Raw genomic sequence first — 10,826 nt, forward strand, 5'->3', positions numbered from 1 at the left:
GATGCAGGATCTCCATTCTCCAATTCTCCACCACATATTGTTTCTGCTAACAAGATAACTTCAAAACGCTGCTCGACACACACGACAGTCGATAGCCACCGTGTTCGGCAGGCTGGAGCTGGAGGCTGGAGCTGGAGTGGTGTGAGAAAAAAATACTGTTATCTGGCTGGTGGCTGGAGGCTGGAGCTGGAGTGGTGTGAGAGAGAAATACTATAGGGCTGGAGGGCTGGAGACCAGCCGAACACGGTGAGCAATTACAGTTGCAGTCAACCCCACTTCTCTGAACTCTAAAGTGTGTTCCATCTCACAACTTTTAGCTAATGCCTGACAGTGGCGTCAAAGTAGTCACTCGGTAACTATCAGGTAATCGTACGGACCATGAAGAAAATTCAGCCAAGGTCTGGGCTCTTCTTCCCTCTTTCTACAGTAAAAAGGGTGATTCAGAGGGCGACCGCGTCCTCCCTCCGTCGATCCGCCGGCCCCTCCCCTCCGGCGTCCCAGCGGGCGACGGCGACGGGAGGGGAACCCGGCTCCATGGCGGATGGGCTTTGTATAGCTATAGATGTAGGTTTGCTAGCTTCTATCTACCGGCGACGGCGGTAGGGTCGTCGTCTAGGGTTCGGTCTCTCCTGCGCTTCTCCGGCGGCGGCGGCGGTTTCGACGCCATCTCCGGCGAGGGCCGTAGGAGCCTTTTGCTCCTCCTCGTGCTCTCCATTGAAGACGTCGTCGATGGCGCCATCCCCGGAGAGCAGGATGTGAGGTTAGGTTTCCTTTTTCCCCAAATCATTTCCGGCGTTTGTGCTTTCGTCGGAGATGGCTCTGTGGGGTCTGTCTGCTTCATCTCTGCGAAGGGATGTGAGCTTCCAGTCATCTCCGATGGTGGGATGTGGATTCCGGCCAGCGGGGCTCGTCCCGGCGGTGGCAGGTGCTCTTGGCGATTCCTTGGCGATGAAGATGCCGATGTCCTTTCAGTGAAATTCATACGGCTCGACGGTGGGTCGTTGTCTCTTGCGATTTTACATTTGTTGGTCTTCATCATCGAGTCCTGCTAGGGAGCACGGCGGCGGGTGGCGAGCGACAGCTGCGGCACGACGCCGGGAAGATGGAAGATGAACCTGGATGAAGAACTTTTTACAAACAAGTCCTTCGGACACTTCTTTGTAATTTTCTTTTATTGCCAGGTTCTGGCTGCAATTTGGGGATGTACTATCACTCTTTAGTGAAATCCATATCCCTTCGAAAAAAAGGTAACCGTACGAACCGATGCCAATAAAAATTTGTGGCACACTGCACAAGCCTACGGCACGGAGCCCGGTTTAACACCGAATCCCATCAAATAAAACCTGGAGACACATTTTGAGACAAGTGAGCCTACCAGCGAATGCAAAAGATCCCGGACATGATCCCCAAATCTAATTTCCGTTCCGAGGAAAACAAGAAAAGTTAACAATATTTATTTATAATAACCTTTTTAATTAATATTTCAAAAATGTTCCACCGGAGTATTTATAAATTTATGGTCGCGCCGTTCACATGGCATAACAAAAAAAAAACACTAATGTGACGTGCACTAATGTGACAAGGTGCTTCATGCCAGAGCATGTTAGAGGGATCGATCCAATAGCTCATACTCTTAATCCTATCCACCCTGGGAAGGAGCGCTTAGGGCACTCGGACGCTCTGCGAGCGACACGCGACGGAGGGGAGACGCCTGAAGTGAGCCGTGGGCTGCCTACTCGGTCGTTTCCCCGCAGCACACTCGCTGCGAGTGGGGCTGCGGCACTCTGCCGCATCGCTCCCCCGCACCGCCTCGCCTGCACCTAGATCCCGTCGGGGTCCCCTCGGCCCTCGCCCAGTCTCCACGGGAGGCCGCCCGCTCCCACCCCGCCCTGGCCACCCGCGCAGGAAACCTCCACCGGAGCAGCGTGGCCATGGCGGGCCGGAGCAGGGACGGCGCGAGCTCCTCCCTCCTCCGGTGTGGCTCCTCCTCCAGCGCGGCAGGTGGAGCTCGGCCGTGGCAGCCGCCCCTAGCTTCGCCCTCGCGCGGCTCTCCTCCCTGCGGCTCAAGGCGTCATCCCCCATGGGCGAGGAGGCCGCCGACCACGGCGGCGCCCAGAAGCAGCGGCGGTAGCGGGCCCAATCTGGCGGCACCACCTCCCGCCACGGGCGCGAGCACCTCCACCAACGGCGGCAAGCAGGTTGGAGGCGTGGGCGACTGCAGCACCGTGGGTGGCGGAGGTGCTGGCGGTGTGGGTGCAGAGGCGCTACCGGCGGTGGCGGCGTGGGGGGCAGAGGGGCAGTGAGGGGTGGAGGGGAGGGGAGTTAGGGTTTCATGGGCCGGGCTATGATTTGGGCTTGGCCATTTTTCATTTAGTTTTTCTCCATTTTCTCTTATTTTTTGCTATTTTTTCCAAACAGGTATAGTTTTCCTTCGAAAATATTTTGTGACCAACAAACAAAGGCACAATATTCTATCCATCTAATTCTCAACAAAAAAAACATATTCACAACTTATTGATGTGAACATATTTTATGTCCAACAAACAGAGAAATAATTAAAATTTATTTCTTCATTTTCTTTCTTCACTTTCTGCCTTTCCAGTTGCAATATTTTTGCACCAGTCTACTTCGCGCGGCATGGCGTGCAATTGACCTAGTATTTCATTAGGCAATTTTACAACACTCCCGCTATATGCATTTTCTCAACCCATGCAATCACTTCCCTCTCTATTAAGACCCTCTTTGGGAGGGCTCCAGCTCGGGCTCCAAAGTCGACTCCTGCCGAGCCCTCCCAAACGGGAGTTTTGGGGGCGGCTTCAAGGTTGGAGCCTCTGAAATCACTCTCACTGGAGCGGATTGAGGGAGGCGGAGCCAGGAAATGGTACCTCCCATCTGGCCCCACGCTGCTCTCCACGTCCTTTCCCAGTCTTGCCCTCGGGCGCGGACTGCAGGCGAGCACAGTGGCCGCCGGCCGCCGCAGGGGCAAGGCCCAGCGAAGGCAGACGGAGCGACCTTGCAGCGGGAGGCCGGGTGGTGGCGGGCCTCGAGGCGGCGGCGAGCGGGAGGCCGGCGGCGGTGGGAGCGGACTCGAAGCGCGGTGGGTGGGAGGCTGACGGCGGTGGGAGCGGCCCCGGCGCGGCGGGCGGGAGAAGGGAGAAAGAATAAGGGGAGAGAAGGAAAAAAATAAATAAGAAGAATGAAAAGTAAAAAAGAAGGGCATGGTGCTCATTTCATATTTTCTCGGTATTTGAACAGCTAGATGAAGTCATTTTGCCAAATATTTTTTCAAGACGGCTCCAGCTTCATTAGAGAAGCCGCTCCACCAGAGAAGTTAGAGCTAGAGCTGTTTTTAAAGGAGCCGGAGGTCTGCCAAACAGACCCTAATGCTTTCGTCGAGACCACCCCCACACCACCTCTTCCCTCAGCGTCGCTGAAGGGGTCCACCGGAAGCCTGACCCTTTCGAAGATATAGGGCCGTAGGGCTTTCATTCCCCTCCTCTATCTTTGGCCGTGTTTAGATGAAACGCAAAAATTTTTTGCGATGGAATCTTACTAATTTGAAGTAATAAATGAAGTCTATTTACAAAACTTTTTGTACAGATGGGTTGTAAATCGCGAGACGAATCTAATGATGCTAATTAATCCATGATTAATCCATAATTAGCGAATGGTTACTGTAGCATCACTGTTGCAAATCATGGATTAAGTAGGCTCATTAGATTCGTTTCGCGATTTACAGCCCATCCATGCAAAAAGTTTTGTAAATAGACTTCATTTAGTACTCCATGCATGTGTCTAAACATTCGACGTGATGTTTTTTTTTGCGTTTACGGGGTTTACGGATTGTGATGTAAACATGGCCTTTGTATCCTTGTGCACCTCCCCTTCTCCTAATTGAGCACGGTAGCAATGTGCAGAAGTGGCTGATCCAATACGGCAACTCATATCTTTTCAAAAAAGAAAAAAAACGCTAACCCTGATCGCCACATGCTAACACACAGGGGGTGGGCGGTGGATCTCACATCAGACCAGGTATCTACGAATGCTTAGGATGATATTGGCATATATAGGCAATCTAGCACAAGTACCGTGGCCTTAGCACTCGTCGTCTACTCCCTCTGTCCCTTTTCATGTGTCGTTTGGGAAGCATGCTGCCTCACAAGCATACTTTTTATATTTGTATGATATTTTTAAAAAAATATTTTTAATAATAAATAATTAGTTTCGGCTACTGAGAACATATATTTGAACAATAGGAACAAATAATTATTTTTATAAAAAATAAATATAACGAACAAATAATAATATACAATGAACAAAACATTAAAGGTTATGAATATTTAATTGTATAGACAAAATAAAAGAAAATAAATATCGTGAACAAATGAGTCAAGCCAAATAATTTAATCTACAAAGCAAACAAATAAATTATACACCTCACCTTGAACAATTATTTTATGAACATAGAACTAAATATTACAATCTATAAGAAAATTAATGGATAAATTGAATAACATGGAGCAACAGAAGAATATAAAAATAATATAAAAAAGAGGAAATGTATATAAAGATTAGGTAAAATGAGTGGAATAAGAAATTAAAGAATAAAGAAAATATTAGATTAAGAAATAATGGGAAAATTATGTTTGAAAAATACATCGGTTATTAAAATAAAGAGAAAATAAGGTACAACCCTTGCGGGCATGTGAAAGGAAATGAAATAAATAGTAAAAAAAGAAGATATGACATTTTCATATGGACCGAGCAACAGTCTACCGATGTACTCCAAATATTATTGGGAATGTATCAAGTGCAAACCAATCTCTCCATGCAAACTATAGAAACTCCAATCTAAGTCATTGGATCAACATCCAAGGGGTATGGGAGATTGAGTAATTTTACAATCTGGACCTTCTCTTAGAATGGGTAATCACACTTTTGCAAATCCCCCCTCCCACCTCTCTGCGCCCCTCCCCTTGGATGTTAATATGATGGCCCAAATTGAAGTTTCCATAGTTTTCACGGAGAAGTTGGATTGCACCTAATATGTTCCAAATTATTCGGCCCAACCCAATCAGCAGTTGTAAAAAGAACAGGACAAAACATACTAAATAGACTATGATGCGCAACAGTGGGCCGGCCCATATGTGGTCGTGCTTCCTGGGCAACAAAACTTATTTTGTCGCGTGCACGAGCGGATATATAGTCCCTGCCCAAATAATTAAACATCATGAACAAATTAGTGTACAAAATAAATAAAATTCTATATGAAGACTAAACATATCCACAATATAAACAAATCATTTTTCCAAGCAACACGTGTCGAACATACTAGTAGTCTAGTACACAAACACACAAAGAAAAAAGTGAAAGAAAAGAAAAAAGAAAAGGAAAAAATATAAGGAAACTAAAAATATGTCAAAATGGAAATATAATAAAAGTAGTAAAGAGATGGAAAATAAGAGTTGGAAAACATAAAAAAAGAAGGAAAGGAAAGACAATGGAATAGAAAATTAAAGACAAGGAAAGAGAAGGAAAGGAGAAAGCAAAAGAAAAGATGGGTGACCGAGTGCACTGCATGCGCCTACCTGGGGAAATCACGTGAAAACACACAGTGCTTGGCCCAGCCATGATGAACCGTGGATTTATTTTATTTTAAGCTATTTTTAAATTTTATTTTAGAAGTAATCTATTTGAATAAATATTTTTAGATCTAATTTTTTGATCACGCTGGTAAGCGTGGCGTGACAAAACAACATATTGATGAACCGGCGTAGCAAGTGCAAGCTTATTGGACCGACTGACTCTTGACCTCCTCATGCGCTCGGGGCGACAACTCATCCTTTTATCGGCCGGGTCATGTATAGCTGGGTTGGACATGTGAGGCCGATGAAGTTGGTTGTGTGCTTAGTTTGGTGGTAAGATTTAAGTTAAGGACATGGCTAACGGCAGGCCGTACGGCCGCCCAAATTAGGAAAGCCAATCAATTCTCCGTAGCATGCGCTTTCCTATTTTGGTAAATTTGCTTTTTTATATTTTTTTTCTTCCTTACGGTGGCACGTTAAATATCACTCAATTCACAATCCAACAAATTTGTTTTTTTTCCTCCAAGCAGTTCAGAACATCATCAGGTATGTAGTTTAGGCAAATAATAAGCATCACAGAACAAAAACTGCCATGCAAGAGACAAATTGTCAAGCACTTCATAAGGCACAGCATCAGCCTATGACGGAAATAAAAGATCGTATAAATGTCATGCAACATCATGTTTCACAATTTCAGACCTACAAAAGTTACCTATTGATTTGCCTATAATTTTCATTGCTGCACAATATGCATCAAAATTTGCAAAATATACTAAATATGTGCTCCCGACTTCTAAATATATATATGCTTCTAATTACTCAAAATGCCTTACAATTTGCATTCACGTTCAATACTCCAGTGACCTGCAAATATAATGAAACAAAACACAAAAATCAGAGGACATGCAACTATGTAAATAATGGAGGTCCAAAAAACAATACCCTAATTAGTAGGGTGAAGAATTATTGCTTGTATTAACATTGCTGGCAACCAATAAAAAAATTAATTGTGAGATACTGAAACAAAATTGCTTAATGAAGTATATTGTTATGCCTAGATAATTGCTTATTTGGAACCAATAATGACTAATTCCTTTTATATTATTACCTAATTTAGAGCCAAGTGTAATGAAAAATGGAAAAGAAATGATATATTCATTAATATTCTATTACTCTAAACAATGTCAAGCTGCAGCTGGCAGAACCCGCTGAAAATACCAGCAAAGCTATTAGACAGGTCCAATGACAGGAAGAAAAGCACATTGACCTAAAATTCAATTTACTGGCCAAGAAAGCAAGTCATGACTAAAAAATGGAACCAACGTTTGCAATAACATAGCATGAAAAAAAACCTTCAATGTACCTGACATATGAAACCTTGCTGGATTGTAATACATATTATTGCCTATCTGAAATAATATTATTGCCTAATTCCTATATATATTATTGCCTAATAAAGAATTAGTGATGTTTGTATCATAAAATAAGTAGGATCTAGCACAAATACCGCCAAAACAAGGAGGAAAGAAAAGCCTATAATTGAGGGTGAAAATATGATGTATCATTCTACTTAAATATATATGCTTGTAGATCAGAATCATATAATGGTGCAGATATCAGTTTATTATATCCAGCTGTGCCAGTGATTCAGAATAGCACAAAACACTAGAAACACATTTGCAAAATCAGAAAATATAATTTGCATATCAAAAGCTATAGAAATGCTATGAGGAATAAGTATAATTTTCAGTGAAAATAGTATAATATTGACTAACACAAAAACAATGTTTTTGCCTAATGAAAGCCATATTATTGTCTAGTGAAAACCATGTTATTGCCTAATGAAAACCATATATTTTTGTCTAGTGAGAAACATGTTGCGACATTTATTAAACAGGGGCAATCATCATTCAACATGTAGGTATATCTCTAACGATCACAACTACAATAGCAGAGCCACTCATGAAGCACCAACAATGTTTTAGAAAAAAGCAATCATGTAAAGAGAAATTTGAACTACCTTAAGTTTTTTGTATGCTCTTCCAATCTATCTGCTGATGGCCTGTTGGTCCCAGCTCTTGTGAGGTTGACAGGTAATCTCAACTTAGCCATTGTATAGTATAGTAATATAATTTAGAAAATATGCTACTACACATGAATTGTATGAATTGAATGTTACAACAAAAAATAGCAGATGGTCACAATACGTGAAAAATGCTAAAAATCAGAACCCAAAAGTGCTTAGCTGATATGATTAATTTGCATGCTGGTTTAGCATAAGATGCATACATAAAATCCACAAAATTATCAGTAGGAACACATGAAAGTGCTAGAATCAGAATGCAAAAATGCTACAATAAAATGAATAAATTGCTTGATGATTCAGTGGAAGTTGCCAACAAAATGAATCCGAGAGGGTATATGGTATTGCCTACCAGTCTATTTTTCTTCCATAGACATATATTGGTGGAGACATGTATCTATTGCTCCCATACAAGATCCAAGCTCCCTACAATCACAGCTCAGTTAATGGTGAGAAAGGAAGTGCAAACAGGTTCCAGCTCTAACCCCTCAATCATAAACATGAAATATTTTTTTGGATGATGTAATAAGCTCGAGGCTTCTATACAGATATGAACAGCAAAAAAATCACTTAGCGTGTTACAAAACAATGGAAAGCCTTTGATAAACTGATTTTACCCTATTACCAACCATGCACAAACCAGTCCCATTTCATTACCAGTATTTTCCCATTTAATCCATTTACAATACAAAGGTAATTCATTCACTTCAATACAACTGTAGGATTTTGTTTTGTCAAATTTCATGATTACTGAATCGTAAGTGCCTTGCACAAACTCACACGATCACAGCCTGCTTTTGTCTAGTATAATTACAGAAACAAATTGTAGTTCTGTCCTATCTTTACACAAGTCCCCAAACCAAAGCTACATCCTATAGAAATAGGATTGCTTGTTCACTTGCTCTTAATCTCCTTTGTCACATAGAAGTATTGAACAAACCAGTAGTGTTTCACCAACTCCCTGCAGGATACCGCATCTAACACATATTCAGCAATCAGCACTATCTACAACATACTATATATATTCACTATTTCTTGAATCATGAGAAGTGGCAAACAAATAATCAAGGGGTCTAAAATGTCAGTATTGCAACCAATTTATCTAATATGTCATATCTTCACCCACCAAACTTCAGAACCATTGACAGCGCAGGAGCTAACATTTGTCCACATCCCAACCACCTATTAGCAATAGCACTATCAGAATGCACTCGACCTTATAAGCAAATTTAAGACTGGAAAATGGACGAATCCAACTGCAAGTGCAAATCAGGCTAAAGGCAGATCCCCAATTCCATTTCATAAACGGAATTACAGAGTTTGTAGAACAGCAGAAGGCTAGAAGAGCCGAGGGGAAGAGAGTGCTAGAAGGCCCCCGCCTGACTTTCACACTAGGGGAATCCAGCAAAAGGAGTTTTAACGCTAGGATTACTAAGTAGCCGACAGAAGCAAGGAAGTAAGCAGAATTATTACAGACTAGCCAAAATATCGTTCGACAGAAGTCCTGAATCCTAAAGCCTAGATCAGAAGACGACAACAGTTGAATATATCTTTATTAGTAGAGAAACACATTCAGTTCCAATGCAGAATAAAACCTTTTTGAGATAGTACTTTGCCTAATTAATAGCAAATTATTGCCTATCCAAAATCAGATTAATGCCTGTTTGTAATAAAAAGGTTGCATAGCGCAATGATGTAGTTGGGGTATCAATGTATTTAACTACGCTAAGCAAAATCTGTAGGCTATGTGCCATATGCATTGTTCAGGGATGTTCATTGGGTTATTCCCCACTACTAAAAAACCATCCAAACCTACAACAGTCTTGTTTGGTTGGCATGCTTGGGGCCAAACCGGGCACCTACAGCAACAAATTTCCCTCCCTCCCTCCTTAAGATAATGCACATATACACTCAAAATCTATTCTCTATATATTCTAAAAAAGTAGAAAATAAAAATTCAAGGGTATAATTTGAAGTGTGAAGGGCAGTACGTTTAATATGATGCACTCTGAAATTAATGAAATGCAAAGAAAAGGCAATAGGACAGCGGCTATGGCAGGATCCAACACTATCAAACTTCAATCTGCCTACCGATACCAATGCTACAGTTCCATCTATTCTTAGTGTTACTGTTTCTGTTGCTACAGATACATCAACAACTAACTCTACTATAGTATTATTGCTTATCTAAAAAAGTGTCTATTGCTAACCATATTATTGCCTATTTAGAACAATATTATTGCCTGATCCCTACCTATATTATTGTGTAAATCAAGTCCATGTTATTTGCCTAATGACATGATCATTTAAGGTGATCACATAAAAAAGTTAGCAAAACTGAAAGTTACAAAAGATACAGTAAGTTGATCACGCATATTGTTAAAAAGATTGCCAAGATACAACTGCAAAATTGCTAATGCATCATAAATAAAAGCTTAACCATTCCTTGAAAATGCTCATAGATAATAGAAAAAAAATTGCTTAACTGAAAATGAAAGGGTAATACTCCTAGAACATGGCCAAACCAGATCATCACACGTCCAGGGTAAAAATCAGAGAAGCTCAGCAAAAAAATCAGTGTTCTAGGACTGATATGAATGATGATTAAGCATGATGGATAACAAAATGAAGTAAAGAGGGCACTGATGAATCATAAACACAGAGCAATGAGTCAAAAAGTTTTCCAGTTGCAGGGACAGGTATCTATTCTACATAAAAGGATAAGGTAGAATGATCTCTACTATGTGGTACTGACCGTCAAAGACAGGCAATGCATATTCAATCACGATACTGGATTTGCACGGTAAACTACATTAGATTAAAATGCTTATGAGTTTTACCAAAATGCTAGTTCATTTAGCATGAGTTCCCTAAAAAAACCCCAACGATTCAGCATAAGGTAGACTGATCTCTACTACGTGGTACTGACAGTCAATAATTCCCAAAAAACCAATTCACTTCGCAACAAAAAAGGCAGAGCATCGATGAAAATTCATGGAAATAATGGGGACATACGACGTCTGTGCACATCCCTTGCCTCTCCACCTCCGATCTACACTTCCAACCACGCAAAATCGCTGGATTCGAGGGAACGCAAGTGAGGGAGTAGAGAGAGACTAACTCTAGAAGAGAAATGTGAGGATGCAAAATGAAAGCAC

This window comes from Panicum virgatum, chromosome 5K (genome assembly GCF_016808335.1).
Source record: "Panicum virgatum strain AP13 chromosome 5K, P.virgatum_v5, whole genome shotgun sequence".
Classification (NCBI taxonomy): domain Eukaryota; kingdom Viridiplantae; phylum Streptophyta; class Magnoliopsida; order Poales; family Poaceae; genus Panicum; species Panicum virgatum.